Source organism: Diabrotica virgifera, chromosome 8, assembly GCF_917563875.1.
Source record: "Diabrotica virgifera virgifera chromosome 8, PGI_DIABVI_V3a".
NCBI classification, from domain to species: Eukaryota; Metazoa; Arthropoda; class Insecta; order Coleoptera; family Chrysomelidae; genus Diabrotica; species Diabrotica virgifera.
The window spans coordinates 8,167,813-8,188,965 of NC_065450.1; the positions used below are offsets into that span (position 1 = coordinate 8,167,813).

The window sequence follows — 21,153 nt, forward strand, 5'->3', positions numbered from 1 at the left end:
AAGTTTTATGATAGACCCTGAGAAAATTTGAATACTTAGTCATAATTTACATAATGCTCTGCATAATTTTTTATACTCAATTTGCATTTAATTCAAAAACAGCAAAAATATTTTGGCAGTGAACCGTTTTAAAATTGTTTTGCATTACTATTTTTTCAGCGAAAATAATGCAATGATCCTGGTTACGCATTCTGTGAGTTAATTGATGCACAAAACAAATTTACACACGCCCGAGCGGTTCATTATCTAATATTTTTGTTCCGCTATTATTCTTTCACATCAAATCATCCAATCCAGTACATACATACAAACAGCTGTGGTTTGCTTGTATGAACAGATTAAACAATCATGTTCGGAATAACGATTTAGAACAATTACTTATCGTAAAAAAACCGGCTTTTGAGTAAAGTCCTTTACATGAGCATTTTTCAGTGCGTCACAAATGATAGAAAAAAAGGTAAGTCCGTGATAATACACATTTATGACATTTATTCTAACATGACAATTTAGTTAAATCTGATAGTTGTCACATTTTATTTGCAATTTGGCATAAAAACAAATCAATTGTGTTTATTGCATTTGTAAAATGGTATTTTGTTTGATTTGTATAGTCTTATAAATTGTACAGATTATATTCGTAGATATATTATATAATTCGTAAATAATCTTTTTCGATTATAGCGCCATCTATCGACAACTAGAATAACTAGCATAAATGTTATAAAAAATGTCTGTAATCACAGACGTGCCTTTTTTTCTGTCATATACAATTTAATGCGTTAGAAAGAAATCGAAAAACTGTGGCGCACTGAAAAATGCTCACGAAAAGGACTTTATAACAATCATTAACGCTGAAGTTAGTAAAGGACACCGCACACATCTTATGCGAAAAATTATGTCACTCAAATAAAATTTAAATGAATAGATTGGTCTCGAAATTACAATCATTTCATATCAGTGCACCAACTCTGAATTTTAATTAATAATGGCGTAAATTGTTATAAAATTTTATCGATATTAGTTATCGAAGTCCATCAAACTGTCACTCATAAATAGTATTAGTTTAGTGGCTATTTAAAAGAGCTTAACCCAGCGTGAGCTAAGCCGATTAGAGGAATTATATACTTTTATACGACTGATCAAATTATACCTACTTTATTATCTATAAGATAAGATTAAGCCTCTGCCTTGATACCTGAAGAAAGATGTTAGTCGAAGCAATAAAGCACTGAACCTAAAATCATTACTCGGGGGTTTTTAGGGTCACTAACGACGAATATGACATCGGAAGTGATCTACGGAGTACCTGGTGCCCAGGGTACCTACTGTGTACTTCGTCTTGTGGAGTTTTCGGCAAAAAAAAATTATTAAAAAACTAGTCAAAAATCATTACTTGGGGGGTTTTTGGGCTAACGACGAATATGACGTCGGAAATAATCTCAGGAATACCTGGTGCTCAGGGTACCTACTGTTTACCTCGTCTTCGAAAGTTTTCAGCAAATTCATTAAAAAATTAGTCAAAAATCATTACTTAGGGGGTTTTTGGAGTCGCTGACAACGAATATGATATCGGAAGTGATCCCTAGAGTACCTGGTGCCCAGGGTACCTACTGTTTATCTCGTGACTAATGATTTTTAACTAATTTTTTAATAAATTTGCCGAAAACTTCAGAAGACGAGGTAAACAGTAGGTACCCTGGGCATCAGGTACTACGGAGATCATTTCCGATGTCATACTCGTCGTCAGAGACCCCAAAAACACCCGAGTAATGAATTTTGACTAATTTTTTAATAAATTTGCCGTAAACTCCAGACAACGAGGTAAACAGTAGGTACCCTGGGTACCAGGTATTCCGTAGATCACTTCCGATGTCATATTCATCGTCAGCGACCCAAAAACCCCCGAGTAATGATTTTTGACTAATTTTTTAATGAATTTGCCGAAAACTTCAGAAGACGAGGTACCCTGGGCACTAGATAATCCGGAGATCACTTCCGATGTCATATTCGTCGTTAGTGACCCCAAAAACCTCCCAAGTAATGATTTTTGACTAATTTTTTAATAATTTTTTTTTGCCGAAAACTCCACAACACGGAATAAACAGTAGGTACCCTGGACACCAGGTACTCTGTAGATCACGTCAGATGTCATATTCGCAGTTAGTGACCCTAAAATCCCCCCGATTAATGATTTTTGACTAATTTTTTAATGAATTTTAATGACGAGGTAACCAGTTAAACAGTAGGTACCCTAGGCACCAGATACTCCGGAGATCACTTACGACGTCATATTCGTTTTCAGCGACCCCAAAAACCCCAGAGTAACAAAATTGAACTCATTTCCGCCGATAATTACACGACTGTATAACTATAATATTACGACTGTTTCGCAACTAAATACCCTATACTAAAATCACAATAAAGATGCACTAGAAATAAACAAACCAAGATACGTTTAACGTTACAATATAAATTTAAAGGGTTTGTTTTTTATGCTGTAAATTATTTGAAAGTTATTCACTGATAATACACATATTATGCAACATTTCAATAATTAATCAGAACTAGCACCGGTGTACGTTGTACGTGTATGTTTTACAATTGAAAACAGAGAAACTAATATTAACAAATCACTCTTTATATAAAGACAATTAATAGTCATATAGTGTTAAATTAAGAATTTTACCTATGCGTATTGAACTACTTTCCCCTATTTCACAATCTATTTCACATATATATCATTCAAATCATTTCAAATATTTCACACTGTTATACAAACATTTTTATGAAAACCAAGTCAATTGAACCCGCTTATTAGAATACTGTGGTTAGGAATATTCCGGTTTCAGGAATAGAAATTTGATGTCCCGAAACGTTTCTACTAGCCACCGATCGATCATCAGATATTAGAATATATCGGTTATAGGAATACTTTTACTTGGTACGAAAGCTATTCCAATAAACGGTTTCGACTGTATCATCATTGAATAATGAAGTGGAGAGTGAACATTGCCCGTGCAATTTTATTCTGTTATTCATTTGCAAATATTTACTCCGAATCAGTCTCTATACAACTTCCACAAGAATAGGCCTTTGAATGATTCACTTGTCCGAACCTTAATTTGCTTTATTGTACCTTTGGTTTCCAGGTGTCCGAAAGTACCTTTCAATTATTCAAATCACAGTCCCTGTAGCGCAGCGGATAGCGCGTTGGACTTCTAATCCAAAGGTCGTGGGTTCGATCCCCACCAGGGATGCTTGGCTGATGAAGTTTTTTATTAATATAACACAACCAACAACCGGCATGTAAACGAGGACGTTCCTTCGCGCAGTTACTTTGTTTAACCTTTACTACCTGCCCATCAAGTTATAACATAACTACACGCGTGGCGTACTTTATACGCCACAAGAAAATACACTTAAAAATAGCGGATTTGTTTATTTTTTTTTTAACTGCACTTAGTTGTTTGTTATAAACCTTATTCGGTATCAGTGAATACTGAATAGGAGTTACTACTTGGAATTCCTTCCCAGTAAACCATTTGGTATTTATAAATGGAATCTGATTTCATGTTAAAAAAAAATTAATAATAAAAATTTTTTTGAGATGTGATTTTTTACATGAAAAAAAGAATTGTTTATAAAGAGAAATATATTTTTCCACCTACCTCTACCGAAAGTATACTTTTCCGGACCTGATTGTAGGGAGCAAAGTTGTACTTTTCCTCCCTAGGGAGGAAAATATTTTTCCTCCCTAGGGAGGAAAAGTAAAAGTGACGTCATGGTATTTCATTCATGTAATATAACTTATTGACGTCCTGTACAATATCTATTTTCTATTACGTAAGTATCTATACATTTTAACGTTTATTTAAAAACACTCTGTATTTTGTAGAATGGTAAAAAACACTAAATTGTTATTCTGATTTAACAATGTTTACATTAATAATTTGACTTATATTTGACAGTTGACAGTTATATTGTACCTACTTGCTAGTTTTAGTTCTAATAAATTTTGTTGGTTAGTTACATAAATAAATTAAGTAAAAATGATAAAATGACTTGTTATTTGAGGAAGGTGGAAAAACCATATGTATAACATGGGAGTAAAGTGCCTTTTCCTCCCTTGAATGATTACTGCCCTCCGCTACGCGTCGGGCAGTAAACTTCATTCTCGGGAGGAAAAGAAGCACTTTCCTCCCTTGTTATACAAATAGCTATTGTTCCATAATGACTAAAAAACAATTGAAAGATGTACTTATATTACTACTTATATTACTATAATCGTGGCGTATATTGTCCACCGCAGGAAACAACAAATAATAAACTGTAAATGACAATCTTCCCAGAACGCCGATTATAACGAAACTAAAACCAATTGTAAAGCACATTCCAGTGATAGGTTAGAGAGATAAACAAAGTCAAAAATTAAATTTTTAAATATATTTGCAGTAGAATTCCTATATATAGCGTACAAAATACGCCAGCGCGTGTAGTTAAAGGTTAAGGGCGGGTTGGCATTACTAGTGAATAACGAACGTGGCTCACGCTTACGTAATTTGATCGTGCTATTGTTAGATATTTTTTTATCTATTTTCAAACTGGAACAGTACATTTGTATTTATGCAGTGCATTCTTCTTCTTCAGGTGCCATCTCCGCTACGGAGGTTGGCAATCATCATAGCTATTTTAATTTTTGAGGCAGTAGCTCTAAATAGTTGTTTTGAGCTGCATCCAAACCACTCTTTCAGGTTCCTCAACCATGAAATTCGTCTTCTTCCGATGCTTCTTCTGCCATCTATCTTTCCCTGCATTATGAGTCGTAGGATGCCATACTTCTCGCCCCGCATCACATGTCCGAGATACTGTAGCTTCTTTTCTTTAACTGTAAGTTCAACTTCTTTTTCTTTACCTATTCTTCTCAGTACTTCATTGTTTGTAACTCTGTCTACCCAGGAAACCCTCATAATTTTTCTATAGGTCCATATTTCAAACATTTATGCAGTGCATAAATATATACAATGCACTGTGTCTTGTCGCCTTTTTGTAGATCGGACAAATAAGAGCACTATTCCATTATTTTAGCATTTCTTTCTTCTACCACACTGCTAATGGCAAGCGCAATATTCTTCCTTTGTCGCCTTCCTTTAATTGGGATTCCACATCTCCTACCCTTTTTTATTGTTTAGGTGTCTTGTTACTTCGATAACTAAAATTGGTTCTTGAATGCCTCTCCTTCATCTTCTTACCTATTCTCATTTTCCTCTAGATCCTCTTGTTAGTCTGTATTTAACAGATCTTCGAAGTGTTTCTCTCATGTGTTTATTTTTCTGTAGTTTCCCCTAGAGGTAATTGTTTCTTCAAGTCTTTGTATTCTTGTTTTAAACTGGATTTTTCAACTTGTTGGTAGAAATTTTTTACCTCATTGCTTATGTATGCTTATTCTATTTTCTTCAATTCTGTTCTCTGTTAAATAGTTGTTTTTTTTTATTGTTTCGTATTTTTTTTATATGCAACATGAAATAAAATATTCCAGTGGCCATACACGGCATTATCGAAATGCCTCCCACTTTTTCAGGTAAATATTTTCATACATGAAATGCCTTTCAGGTACAATCGAAATGCCTCCGTTTCGTTAATCATTTAGGCTGATATTTTGTCTATTTAATCTCTGTATAATGAGACAATGTTGCCAAATCATAATTTAAATAGGTACTATCTATCGATTTTGATTTATAAAAAATGGACATTATATTCCTCTTGTCTTTTGTTTATTTCAAGATAAAAAGTCATCTTCATAATATATTATTATCTTGCTTTTAAATATATCATAGACGAATGTTTTAAAATTAATTGTCCTGTATCCCCTAAAGTAATATCTTCAGACTTTGAAATTTCCATTCATAATAGTATCCGTATGGCATTTCCTGAAGCAGATCTTCGTGAATGTCGTTTTCATTTGGGTCAGGTATGGTATAGAAAGGTTCAAGCACTGGGCTTACCTCCAGAATACCAGAAAAAAGGTGTTGACTTAACTGAAATTTCGAATTTTTTTTAATTATATTTTTTGTGTTTCATAACTGAAATTGCTAATTTTTTTTAATTATATTTTTTGTGTTTCATTCTTACATCCTGAAGATATGAGCGATTTTTTTGCTATAGATTTGGCAGAAATTAAACCAGTAGATGAAAGAGTCCCCCAGTTTTGTGATTATCTTGATGATAATTACATATCTGAAAATTCGACATTTCCTCCACATCTTTGGGCCGAGCACTGTTCATCCTTACAAAGAACCACAAACCCATGCGAAAGTTTTCATTCCAAGTATAATTCTTCTTTCTGCTGCCCTCATCCTAGCATTAATAAATTTATTGACATAATTTTACAATTTCAAGTAAATACCTACATTCAAATGAATTCTGTTTCTACACCAACAAAAATTGTTGCGGAAAGTACAGCAAAAATAAATTTTCTAAATGAAAAAATTTTGGAATTAAAAGAATGTAAAATAAATAGATTAGAACTTGTTAAAGTAGTACCTATCATATAAATTTAGAAAAAATAATTTGTAACTTTATATTTCTATACATATTTTGTAATATTTTCCAAATAAGTTTTTTGTGCTGTTATTTTTAATAAATTTATAAAATACTTTTTATGTTTTTGTATTTTTTATCAAATTATTAATAACAAAAAATAATGGCTATTATATTATAATGGTTATAAAACTAATTATATATGTATAAGTTAGTTGAAATTTATAAATACTGCCTAGTGTCAATAATGTTTAATACATAAAGGTTGAAAATAAAATAAATTAAATAACAAAATACCAATTTTACCAAAAATGTACAAGGGGACGAAGATGTGGCAACGTATCACCTTCACATAAAGATTAGAAGCATGTAATTTATTTAGAGCTTGGGAGGCAATTCGTATGTGACCATTTAAGCGACAGGTAAAAAAACCTTCTTCGGGATATGTTAGTGGTACCTTCGGACACCCGGTGGCCAAAGTGAAAATAAAGTAAATTAATGCTTAGATAAAGGCAAGTAAATACTGAATGTTTCTTTATATGAATATCCAGTCCGTCTGATAGCGACTGGTCCAAAATGAATAATCGCACATGAATGACGAATGTAAGTGAATAAGAATAACTGAGTAATTTTCATTTATCAATTTATGAGGCAATTACATTGCTATTGTTATACCGAGTCATTCATTTTTTAGGGTATACGTCCAATAGTTCCGTCCAATACTTCCAATACGTCCATAGCATAAATGTACTCACTCACTAGCATAGTACACACTCATTACCACAATAAAACCACGATTTTAAAATAGACCTGGCACTTGCAAACCAATGTGAAACCTGATTGCTGGTCTACCTACACTCCGTAACAGGTAAAGACCATAAAAGAGTCTTTAATCGTTTATAAAGACAGGAAACTGTACTAAACTGTACCAGATATCTAAGCGACTTATTAAGCTCAGCGGGGTGCTATGGTTTAAGGTGTGGAATTCCACAAAAAAGGGATGTACCTGTTTTGAAATTTCATACCTTGAGCAATAACCCCCGCACAGCTCAATTTTAACGAGTCTTCTATATACCTGGTGAGTAAGTTTCAGAGTTTCAGTCCGGTGCCAGCCACCGGAGGAACTAGACGTGCGAGCGGAGCGGAATAGCAGCCGAGAGCAGCCGAACTGAGAAGGGAGTCTCGATAAGCTGGAATTTTTATTCCGGCCACGAATGTAAGCGTGGTTGCGAGTCTAGCACTTTTAACTCCTCAGGCAAGAAGGAGAGGCAAAGGCTAATCTTTTGGATGTGGTGAACTTAAACATACAAGATTCACGACCCCACCACTGGTAAACATGGAGGCAACAACAATAGAAGTGAAAATGAGGCAAGGCGCAGTCAGAATAACATCAGTCTATGTAAGACCGCAAGACCCATTAATGGACGATGACCTAGATGCGTTCCTAAACATCGCCAAAACATCGATAATAATAATAAGAAACCTAAATGCGAGCTCCCCAACTGGAACGATAGAGCTACGAACAGAAACGGACGACTACTAAATAGCTATATAGAAAATAACGAAGACACAGTGGCAATGGGCCCAGAAGAACCAACACATTTCCCAGGAACTGGACTTCCCACCCACATTGACATCGTTGTGGCTAAAAACCTAGGACTACAAGCAGAACTAATCACCCTAAACGAAGTAACAACAGACCACAACCCCATTCTACTATAACTAGGAACATGGGAAGAAACAAACCCGCCGAAAAGAATAAAAAAGAAAATAAAGTGGACAAATTATAAAATATTAGTGAGTGAAGAAATAAATATATTGCCAGTTATAAATAACCCACAACAAATAGAAGAAAAAGTCCTAGAGCTAGAAAACATCATCCAAGAAGCAATTAGAGACAGCACTACAGAGGAAGAAGTCGAGATCCACACGGGAAGGTTCAAAGACATACCACAAGAAGTATAAGACTTGATAAGGGAGAAAACAGAGCGAAGCAAATTGCCAGAAGAACAAGAAAGCGAGTAGACAAAACCTGGGCAAACACATTAAACAGGGAGGTCAAAACGGCTCTTCGACAACACCGCACCAAAAAATGGGACAACTTGGTACAAGAGATGGAAGAACTAGACTCAAACATGAAAAATGTTTAAAAGCTCCAGAAAATGATAAGAAGTGACAGAAAACCCATCCCCCATTACATGGAGAAAACGGCATGGTATATACCATAGAAGAAAAAGCAGAGGTGATGAGATTCACACTAGAAAGAGAATTCAGGTTAAACTACCACCCAGACGAGGACGTAGACTTCATGGAAGAAGTCGAAGGGCAAGAAGAAAGACTAGAAGATCCAGAAGACATCATCCCCCAACATCACCGGAAGAAATAAACGAACATATAAAAAACAGTTCACCGAGAAAAGCGCCTGGTCCAGACGAAATAACAAATAGAGCCCTAAAGTACTTGCCTATAAGAGGTATAGTGTATTTTACAAACATAGTGAACGCGATACTAAGATATAAAATATTCCCGAACAGACGGAAAGAGGCCCATGTCATTATGATTCCAAAACCTGGCAAGAATCACACATTCTCGCAAAACTACAGGCCAATCAGCTTACTCCCAGCAATCAGCAAAATAGTGGAAAGAATTATTCTCAACAGACTGCAAGCGGAAACAAACAGACTAGAGATAATCCCAGAAGCTCAATTCGGATTCAGAGCAGAGCACTCCAGCGAGCTAAAAGTACTCAGATTAACTGAGCACATAGCAGCTGGATTCAACGACAAGCAGTAAAGTATGGCATAAGGGGCTCATATATAAAATGCGAGGTTATGGGTACAGCGGAGCGATATGACGAGGCTAATCTCTTCGTACTTAGGCGGCCGGAGTTTCAGGGTTCGGATAGGACAAGTCCTGTCCGAGTTCGGAAGCCCGGAGGCTGGAGTGCCGCAGGGAGCGGTCCTATCACCTCTGCTGTACACAATATACACCGCTGACGTACCTAGAACACCAGGTACCCTTATGAGCTTTACGCTGACGACACAGCGAGAGCGGCCAAACATAGAAACGTAGACATAGCAGTGACCAACCTGCAAACAGCTTTAGAAGACATCGAGGAATGGAATATAAAGTGGAAAATAGCCATCAACTCCGAAAAGACGCAAGCGGTACTATACAAGAAAGGAAGACAACAGCCAGAAGAACAACTGACCGTGCAGAACAACCCCATCGAGTGGAAAAATGAAGTAAAATACCTGGGAGTCATCATGGACAAAGGATTAACCTTCCAAAAACATGTAGAAGCCACAGTCCAGAAGGCCAACATGGCAAGAGCAACATTAAGAGGACTCACAGACAGGAAAAGTAAATTAAGACTAAAAACGAGGTTAAGATTAATAAGCATAATATTACCGGTATTAACATACGCATCTCTCGCATGGGGACAAGTATGCAAAACTCACAAAAAGAAGATACAAGCTGTTCACAACAGCAGCCTAAGAGAAGCAGCCAGAGTTCCGAGATACGTCGCTGAAAGATTCCTGTTCAGAGAACTACAACAGGTGAGAGTCACCGAAATAATGACAGACAAGGCGAGGGTCAAATTCGTGGAACGAGAGCACCACCCAAATCCCATACTGCGAGAGATGTTAGGGTATGACGATTTCCACCGATGAAAGCACAAACGTCCTAAACAACAAATAGTGGAATAAAGTAAAGAAAATAAAGGGAAATAAATAGAGTAAATAAAGAGAGACATAAAGAGAAAGAGAAAGCAAAGTGATAAAGAAGAAAAAATAAGTAATAGTAGATAGTTCGTAGCTCGAAAACACCAAGTGCCGAAGAAACACGTAACCAAACAAGTCAGCCCATAGAAAAATAGAAGGCGCAAGCCCCCAAAAAATATAAAAAACAAAAAAGGAGCAGGCCACCAAAAAAATATAAAAAAAAAACATAAAAACAAAAAAATACTTGAGCATCAAGCCATTGGACTGAGCTCAGTGGGGCTTGGTACAATGACTTGGGGCCCAAGCAAGCAATTTTTAGTTCCGAGGATAAGTAATTAAAAGATAAAGGCATAGAGCTCCTCACGCTGGCCTAGTTTTGAATTCGATTAGGGCACCACATTGGTTTCTTATGACCACTTTGACCGAAGGCTTCTTCAATATTGTGCTTATCTTATTTGAGTGTAAACTGCAGTATCGAAGATCTGCTAGCTGTCATTTTGTGCCTAATATAATTAACAAGATATAACCTGGTTACAATAGTGTCAACATAAATTTCTTTAGTCTCAATACTACAAAAAAAAAATTGTCAATGTTTTACAAACATTAGATTTTTGTGATACATATATTCCGACTACCTCGAGATACTCACAGAGCGTACCCTACTTTACCCTATAAAAAGCTTGTCCAAATCCTACAAAGCAGACTAATTCTTTAATTTTCAATCCGTGTCTGAAACCAATTTTTGTTTGAATAATATACTTAAATATGTGCAACATGAAACTGAAACAAAATATTTTAGCATCGTTGCATCCCTGGTGGGGATCGAACCCACGACCTTTGGATTAGAAGTCCAACGCGCTATCCGCTGCGCTACAGGGACTGCAATTTCTAGAAACTGGTGCTACCTTTGGACACCTGGTATATAATGGGACAATAAACCAAATTAATGCTTGGGTACATGAATTATCTAAACACGCAGTCCGTCCGATAGAGACTGATCCAAAGGACCAAAATAAATAATCGTAAAGGAAAAGGAATACTAGAATGAAACTAAATAAAAATAACTATTACTAATGTTCATTCTCCACATCAAAACCATCAAATTTCTGCTGCTATACCAATCCATTTATTTGGTATCTTCCGTATATTTTGGCATGTCCTCAATAAACAGATCGGATTTAGCCATACGTTTTATAACTCCAATGGTTTTGTTAAACAAAGGTATGTACAGTGGAACCTCGATAAGTCGGATTAATCGGGACCGCGGCCGATCCGGGTTATCGAAAATCTGGGTTAGCCGGAGAATATGGTAAAAATTAATAAAATAATGTACTCTTACAGATAAACTTAATTATAATTGCCAAAAAAATGAAATACTTATGTCCAGTACATCTAAATTACGTACAGTTGTATACATTATTGTTTATTTCTTGGTAAAAAAACTCAGTCAAAGTGAAAACATTTTTATTTTATCTGATGAAAATCGATCCGGGTTAGCCGGACTTCCGGGTTATCGGAGGCCGACTTATCGGGGTTCCACTGTACTTTGAATCCGGGTAACCTTTAGAGATTTTGTGAGGTTTTCATACAAGCATTTAAACAAAATTATAATAAATTTTATATCTCCGATGGGACATGAACGTAAAGAAGAAGAAATTCTGTGTTAAAACTTATGATTCTTTCTACTTTATGTTAGGCTCAAAACAATTGATAGGTATACTGTTGTATGTAAATAAAACCGACCTGTAGTACCAAATGAGAAAGTTTGTTAATGTGAATTTTGCTTAGAATGTCAATTCTGCACTATGCAAAAGATGAAGAAAAGTTTATCACTCCATCCTACCCCAGCCTTCCCCCTAAAACGGCGGGACGGAAAACATCTATTTATCAATATTATATAGTCTGTATGCCGTAGAAAAAATGTTTGAAAAAAAAATGTAGTTGAGATAAGTTTGAACAAAAATGTTGATTAGCACTTTTTGTGTAGCATTAACCGTTCTCTCAGAAACAACACTTCAAGCGACCGGTGATTTTGAATGTCAGTTACGCGTGCGAAATCAATTTTTTTTAATAAAATTTGTGTTATTTGTAATAGGCCTGGACCTCACGTACCAAAAAAGGTGATTAATAGCAAGCTGAAAATTTGTTAATTGCTTAACAGTGTCTAGTCGGACAAAAAAAATTATTCTCCGACAAATATGTTGGGCAATTTAATAAGTCCGACACGTAGAACATGTCAAATAACATGAATAATTATATTGGTGGTAAATAGCAGTCTGATTTTTGCATTGAAAGTTTAATGAAAGGGTAACAAATCAATTGGAAGTTTTGTCCGACAAAATACATGGGACGTTTCCGTAGTCTGACGTTCGAAACCTGTAACCTGTTCCAAAATTAAAACATCCCCTGTTCCAGAGTCCCAGTTCATCAAAGTTTGTACGACTTTACACCTTTAAGCTATTAACAAATTTTCAGCTTGCTATTAATAAACATTTTTTGGTACGCGGGATCCAGGCCATATTGTAATGAATCGTGAATAGTATATTATTTTATTTTGTTTTGATGTGCAATGCGAAATAAAATATTTGAGCACCCACACATCCCTGGTGGGGATCGAACCCACGACCTTTGGATTAGAAGTCCAACGCGCTATCCGCTGCGCTACAGGGACTGTGATTTCAATAACCTAGTGGTGCCTTTGGACACCTAATGCCCAAAGGGACAATATGAACAAATCAATGCTTAGGTAAATAAATTATTCAAACGGCCCGTACGTCCTCGATAAAAATATACTATTTAGCCATACCAGAAACCATTTCATTCAGTTTAATAATATTACCTATTTTTGATTATAATATGCGACCAACGCAACTATTGGTATTTAAATATGTCATTAATTTGGTTAATTATTAAAATCCCAGTATGTAGTTATTATGTTTTTGTTTTATTGTCACATGTACCACGTGATCCGCCGGTACTACCAAATAATTGAAGTCACAGTCCCTGTAGCGCAGCGGATAGCGCGTTGGACTTCTAATCCAAAGGTCGTGGGTTCGATCCCCACCAGGGATGTACGGGTTCTAAAATATTTTATTTCATGCTTTAATGTCATGTTATGCGCTCTAGCTTATCTATCTTCGATAATAGTATATTTGTATTAAATAACCCGTGGAGACCTGAGCGTGTGTCATATCTTTGATGTCCCCGTAATTTGTAAGTTCAAGCTGCCATAATTTTGTTTTTATACGGGTTTATGCAAGAATTAGAAAATAGAATAAAATAATTTATGTTTCTTTATACCTCTACTTCTTAAATTTCCTGTTGTAAAACAATTTATACATTTAATGAATAGCTTATTTTATAAGAGGATCTATAGATAATTTATTTGGAAGAGCCCGCTGCTGGTAAGACTTAAGACGAGATCTAGTTTATCATCCTGGACAAAATAAAATAGTTAAAGTCATGGGCGCCCATATAAAATTTTTTAGGGGGGGCAGACGTGAAGATGTTGCATATTGCATTTTGTGTACTTTGGATGACAATATATAGTTTAAAGCATCCGAGAAGCTAGGGGGGACACCCGGCACCCTGCCCACGGTATGGGCGCCTGTGGTTAAAGTTGTTACAATTTTAAACAATTTACGATCGTAGAATAGACCAAGCAATTGTAAAAGTCAATATTAGGCAAGAAAGACTGAAGTTGATTAGAAGTAAAACTATTAAACCTTGCATATGTCCAACGAATGAACTTTTCTTTGAAAAATATATGAGCAGTAACTTATAAAACACAACAAAAATATTATGTAAATAATCTAAAATATGAAATAGTATAGATACAATAACACAAGCCTGAGAAAAGTTCGGCTCCAAACATAAAATAGAGGAAAAAATCAGTAAAGAAACGAAGCAAAAATGATCTTACTAGGCAAGTAGGTACTAAAAAGTCAAGGAAATGTTGGCCCACAAGAAATAAACTCCACAAATAAAGCAATCTCTAATCTATCCAAATCTCAAATCTATCTAATCTCTATCCAAAGCTATATACTAGATATATCCCAGAAAGAAATTCAACATGCTCTCAAACGTATAAAAAATAACAGAGAGAAGGTGGTGCTGTAGTCATTGAGTCAATTCAACATTCAACTAGGAGATCCACTTTGATGTCAGAATACTTTTTAATCTCTCCCTGCATTACAAAAACATTCCAAATAAATGGAAAAATCTTGTGACGATCCTCCTTCATGAAAGGGAGATAAATTAGATCGTGAAAACTATAAACCCATTAGTTTACTACTTATACCACCTATCAGTGGCGCACCCGGGGGATGGGGGTTAAAACTCCTCCCACGGCATATACAAAACATATAAAGGATAGTAGGAAAATGTAACTTGTCTTTCACAAAAAATAAAAAAAAAATTCGGTGCCCAACCCAACACCCCCTAGAAAACCCTAGGTGCGCCACTGCCACCTACACAAGTTATTTATTCAAATATTGGCAAATATATTGGAAGTAAAACTCTATTACTATCAGTCAGAAGAACAACCAGGGTTTCAAATCCACAAGGAAAAAGTTTTTCCTGTAGATGGTTTTTCCTGTCCACACAGAACGACAGTTCTCACCAGTGGCGCACAACACCCCTACAAGCGACACTAAATATACACGAAAGTTTCGATTTTCTAAACCTGACTGAATTGAAAATTGGGCCAAATCCCATCTTAAAGTTTAGGAAAAGACTCGTCCATCCATATGTTACCTCTCCATTTTGGTCCAAGGGTGTGGATTTTACGGCCCTTCCCATTTAAAGCCTGTTTTTCGTTCTCGTCCCCAAAACTCCCAAAAATTTCAAAAATTTAAGCCCGATCTTTACGGCTTCTGATAGCACAGATCATTTCCTTTCCAACGCATGTTTAATTTTGAAAATCGGTTAATCCATTCAAAAGTTATCGAGCTCAGAAATATGACTTAATTTTTATTTAAAAAATGGAAAATGTTTGTGGATATGTATGTATGTATGTATGTATGTATGTGTGTGGAAAAGTTAAACCGATCTGAATTTTTTTTTCTGTGTTTCAAGAAGGTGTGAGGGCCGATTCAGAACCGGTCTAATTTTTGACTTCTGACTACCCGTAAGCCAGCTAGAGGACTAGGTAGATACAATATAGCATATTTTTTGGGCGTATATATCTTAGGTTCAAGGAAAGACAGGAAAACCGCAAACACACCAAATCAATAGGGTTGAGTGAAGCTTTCAAATGGCGCCTAATCGATCAAGCTGAGACATACACACTGCTCACCAGAGCCAAAAAACTGAAAAATTAAACTTTGAAAATTTTGGCTTTTCGACAATTACTCAAAATTTCAACCTACGAATTGCGCCAATAACTGAGCGTTCATAGAAGAACTCAGGACGCGTCTAACGGTGTATACCTCATATCTGGGAAAATTCGAATTTTTAAGTTATAGGCTTCATAAGTATAATCAAATCTATTTCTTATGGGAAAAACGGTTTTTCAAGCTCAATAATTCCTGTAATACGTTCAGTTATCATACTCGATCTTGGATGCATCAGATACTACTTGTCAATACGTTTCAAATTCATGTTTAGTGATCAACATCAGGTAAACCGTTCAGAAGTTATAGAGCTCCAAAAGTATAATTAGTCCAGGAACTGAAATTTTTCACTTCGCAATTTTTACAGAATGGATAGATTTGCTTGAAAATTTGACAACAAGTAGTGGATAGTCCAAGGATCAAAATCTATATGATGCCGAAAGACGCTTTTACCATGGGGTGGTTGCCACCTCATCTCGAGGGTGGAAATTTTTTATTATATTTTGACCGCAAATGCTGGTAAAAATATTAATTATAAGCAAAAAATGTTCATTATACACTTTTTTGATAAAATTAATAGTTTTCGATTTATTGGTTATCGAAGCTGTTAGTTTTATATCGAAAAAATTACCAGAGAACGGTAGTTCTCGCCAGTGGCGCAGAAATACACCCGCCTACACGCGACACTATTATATACACGAAATTTTCAATTTTCTAAATCTGACTGAATTGAAAATTGTGCCAACTCCCATCTTCAAGTTCAGAAAAAGACTCACCTATTCATATGTCAACCATCCATTTTGGTCCAAGGGTGTCGATTTTACGGCCCTTCCTATTTAGGGTCTGTTTTTCGTTCTGGTCCCCAAAACTCCCAAAAACTTCGAAAATTTAAGTCCGACCTTTGCGGCTTCTAACAGTACTGATCATTACCTTTCCAACGCATGTCTAATTTTGAACATTACCAGAGAACGGCAGTTCTCGCCAGTAGCGCACACCCACACCCCCTACACGTAACACTATATATACACGAAATTTTCGATTTTCTAAATCTGACTGAATTGAAAATTGGGCCAACTCCCATCTTAAAGTTCAGAAAAAAAGTCACCCATTTATATGTCAACCATCGATTTTGGTCAAAGAGTGTAGATTTTACGGCCCTTCCTCTTTAGGGTCTGTTTTTCGTTCTCGTCCCCACAACTCCCAAAAACTTTAAAAATTTAAATCCAACCTTTGCGGCTTCTAATAAAACTGATCATTACCTTTCCAACGCATGTCTAATTTTGAAAATCGGTTATACCATTCAAAAGTTATAGAGCTTAGAAATGTGACTTAATTTTTATTTAAAAAAGGGAAAATGTTTGTGGATATTATATATGTATGTGTGTTTGAAAGTTAAACCGATTTGATATTTTTCCTCTGTGTTTGAAGAGGGGGTCAGGGCCGATTTAGAACCGGTGTAGTTTGTGACTTTTGACCACCCATAAGCCAGCTATAGGACTTAGTAGGTACAAAACGGCATATGTTTTGGGGGTATATATATTCGGATCAAGAAGAGCCAGGAGAACCGCAAATACATCAAATTAATAGTGTTGACTTAAGCTTTCAAATGGTGTTCAAGCCGTCAGGATCAGACATACACACGGCTCAGTATAGCTGAAAAACTGAAAAACTAAACTTTGAAAATTTTGGTTTTTCGACAATTACTCAACATTTCAACCTACGAATTGCGCCAATAACTTAGCGTTTGTAGAAGGACTCAAGACGAATTTAACGGTGTATACCTCATATCCCGGAAAATTTAAAATTTTTAGGTTATAGGCTTCATAAGTATGATAAAATCTATTTCCTGTGGGAAAAACGGTTTCTCAAGCTCAATAATTCCTGTAATAGCTTCAGTTATCATACTTGACCTTAGATCCATCAGATATTACTGGTCAATACGTTTCAAACTCATGTTTACTAATCAAAATCGGTTAAGCCGTTTAGAAGTTATTAAGCTACAAAAGTATAATCCAATTAACGATTATTCCCGAAATGGTTTATGTAGTTGTAGTGGTTACGACGCTAAATTTGATCTGGCAACGGGCAGTCCGACTTCATTTACCGGCCATCTCAATATTTTTTTTTTCAATCTATTTCGAATAAAAAAAATCTAGTGTACATTCGATGGACACTAGATCATTTGGGAGATAATGCAACAAAGGTGACCATTTATAAAGCTTGACGTGTAATAGAGGAACATTGTATTCAACTTCATACATTTAAATTATAAATAACTTTGAAAAACTCCTGATACAAGAATAAAAAACCGCTAAACGCCGTAAAAATGAGTGGCGCATAAAATATTCCAGCTACAAAAGATCTGATATGAATATTACGTGGCGCGAAAATGGATTTTCATTTGATGCAAAACAAAATTCTAGTTTTATTTTAAAAGATTTTTCCATAATATTTGCTAAATTTGAAGTAAACGCGCCACAAAAGAGTTTCAAAATTCAAACTGTATCAAAGTTACTCTTTTGTGGCGCGTTTACTTGAAATTTAGCAAATATTATGGAAAAATATTTTAAAATAAAACTAGATTTTTGTTTTGCATCAAATGAAAATCCATTTTCGCGCCACGTAATATTCATATCAGATCTTTTGTAGCTGGAATATTTTATGCGCCACTCATTTTTACGGCGTTTAGCGGTTTTTTATTCTTGTATACCATATACTGGCATATACCACAAAAAAATTAAGTGAAATCCTTTATAAAAGGTATATTTATTAAAATTCGCTAAAAAGGGCTGCATCACAAATGCAGAACTAGTTTTCGATCTGATTACAGATCATCATCAGTGCTGAACCTTGAGTTTACAGTTTATAAATTTGAGCCTGCTATAATGGTTATAAATCTCCTTTGTCGAAATTTTGAGTTGGAAGGTGTTATTTAAGTGGACTGGAACGTTTCTTGGAGTTTAAACAGTGCAAAATTTAGGAAAGGCATTGTTGTTAATACTCTGGGAGATGAACCATATATCCAGCTTAAAAGTAGATACATCTTTTAGTGGCTAGACCCATGTATTCAGAAGCCAAGTTGAGGAAATTTTAATAAATATACCTTTTATAAAGGATTTTAATTAAATTTTTTGTGATATAAATGGTATCAGCCATCACGCAAATCAAACAATGATAGTAGTACAGGAAAACCTTTTTCCTTGTGGATTTGTAAATTTGAATTTGTAAACTTGGCTTCTCAATACATGCGTCTAGCCACTAAAAGATGGACTCTTAAGTTGGATATATGGTTCATCACCCAGTGTATGAACAACAATGTCTTTCTTCAATTTTGGGGTGTTAAAACTCCAAGAAACGTTCCAGTCCAAAAAAGAGATTTGTAACCATTACAACAAGCCCAACTATATAAACTGTAAGCTCCAGGTTCAGCGAAACGACGAGGTTAATGAACTGAATGAAGGTTATGACATTGTAAGATTTGTGAAAAGTCAAAGACTGCCATAGCTGGGACATGTTCAGCGACAAGAAGATATGAAAACGACAAAGAAGATGTTACAGTGGAAGCCGGTAGGAAGGCGGAAAAAAAGGAAGGCCCAGGACGAGATGGTTGGATGACGTGAAAGACGATCTAAAAACCATGAATATAAGACAATGGAGGAGAAGGGCCCAAGAGAGATCTGAATGGAAGGACAAAGCCAGACAGGCAAAGACCCATCCAGGGTTATGATACCAAAATAAGAAGAAGAAGAAGAAGCTCAAGGTTCAGCACTGATGATGATCTGTCATCAGATCAAAAACTGGTTCTGCATTTGTCATGTAGCCCTTTTTAGTTAATCTTTTAGTTAAAGGGTTTTACTTAATTTTTTAATCAGTGTTTCAATCAGGCCACGTAACAAATGACCATCTGCAATGCCTTAACCCTAGAAGGACCAACAAGGGTTAAAAAGTATCGACAACATTGTATTACATCCGATTTTCTAAATACCCTTGTTCCTAAAAATCTTAAATAATTAGTAGTTGTCGGCGTACTAATGTCCTATTAGATAGCATAATTAGCATTTCTATAATTTAATTCATTTCCTAATACTCTTATAAAAACTTGACAGTGGACTATAAATAATCCCTTTGAATACCTTCAACAGCATTCAACACCATCCCAAAATTGAAAGGGACAATATCATTCATGTGTCAAATTAACAAAATCTAAAAGGGAAAAGGCCAATAAGTGGGCAAAAACAACCATAGTTTGTTCAAAATGCAAGTATGTATGCGGTAAGCACAGAAGTAAAGAATGATTATGTATATACGGTGATGCCAATTCCACTGAAGCCGAAGACTCCGGGTAAATTATAGATTCCTATCTTTTAACTATTCCATTAATGTCTAGGAATAATATAAAAGTGTTATTTTTAAATTAGTTTAAATAAAGAAGCACGTTTTGAATTAATTTATGTGTCGACATTTATTGACCCTCCTTGGTCCTAGCTGTTTCTACTAAAAGGTTGGTCCTGCGAGGATTAAAACGCTAGTCGAAAAGTCGATCGAATCAAAGATCTTTGATCCATATCGTTCGTGAATGACCACCACTACTATTTGGTGACAATAGACCATTCCAGGGTGACGTCATTTGACAGCGACTGATGGGCAAAATATTGTAAACAAACTAGGTTAAGTGTAGAAAACCATTGTTTAATTTAAGAATATGATTAAAATACCAGCGTTTTGTTCAGTTTGAAAGTGTTCCAGTAAAGGTAAAAGAGATAAAGTAAGTTTTTTTATAATACCAGCCGCATTTAAAGACCGAAATGTTTTAAATCACTATAATCACAATACACTGTAAACACAACGACGATATGGGCCAAGAAAACTGATTTTCTGATTATACCGGGTTTTTGCATACCCCACGAGGGTGTCCTATATCCAATATTTGAAATTTTTGTAGTTAAAACCACAGATTTTTTATAATAAAACGAGAAAATAGCAAAAATAACACCAAAAACACAATTTTTGCCCCTCAGCAAGGGTGTCGAAAGTCACTTGACCTGGAATGGTCAATGTAGGTATTGTCGTATATTGTTCTATTGTCCTTTGTACCACGTGATCCGAAGATACCATGGATCACTTGAAATCACAGTCCCTGTAGCGCAGCGGATAGCGCGTTGGACTTCTAATCCAAAGGTCGTGGGTTCGATCCCCACCAGGGATGCATGGCTGATCAAGATTTTTATTTCATGGTTCAATTACCATAACTTGGTAATTGAAGCGTGCTTAACATTGTTAAGTTTAATTAATCTATATTTAAGTACTTAATTTTATAATACATATTTTTAAATTTTTTTTAAAATATTTTCAATATGTTAAAGTTTCATATTTGATAAAATCCATTATAATATATTTTACATCATTATAATACAGCTGTTTGGAAAAATACAAACGTTTCGTCAAATCTTCCAGTTTGTACCTAAATATTAGATATGACTATGAATGTATTTAACACACTGTAAAATTTCACAAATTTTTGGTATTTTTCCAATAAAAATTTTTTTTCCGCCAATTTT

At 35.3% G+C, this 21,153-nt stretch overlaps 1 protein-coding gene and 5 non-coding genes across 6 annotated transcripts in view; 3 read left to right on the top strand and 3 right to left on the bottom strand.

Moving 5' to 3' along the window:
* The window catches only part of LOC114335585 (protein grindelwald), a 147,818-nt gene that overhangs the window by 89,983 nt on the left and 36,682 nt on the right, over positions 1–21,153 (bottom strand). The window lies entirely within an intron of this gene.
* Positions 3,185–3,257, top strand: Trnar-ucu (transfer RNA arginine (anticodon UCU)). The gene has a single exon. It is a non-coding gene; the product is annotated as a tRNA-Arg (tRNA).
* Trnar-ucu (transfer RNA arginine (anticodon UCU)) lies at positions 11,070–11,142 on the bottom strand. The gene has a single exon. It is a non-coding gene; the product is annotated as a tRNA-Arg (tRNA).
* On the bottom strand, positions 12,861–12,933 carry Trnar-ucu (transfer RNA arginine (anticodon UCU)). Its single transcript has one exon. It is a non-coding gene; the product is annotated as a tRNA-Arg (tRNA).
* Trnar-ucu (transfer RNA arginine (anticodon UCU)) lies at positions 13,262–13,334 on the top strand. Its single transcript has one exon. It is a non-coding gene; the product is annotated as a tRNA-Arg (tRNA).
* On the top strand, positions 20,729–20,801 carry Trnar-ucu (transfer RNA arginine (anticodon UCU)). Its single transcript has one exon. It is a non-coding gene; the product is annotated as a tRNA-Arg (tRNA).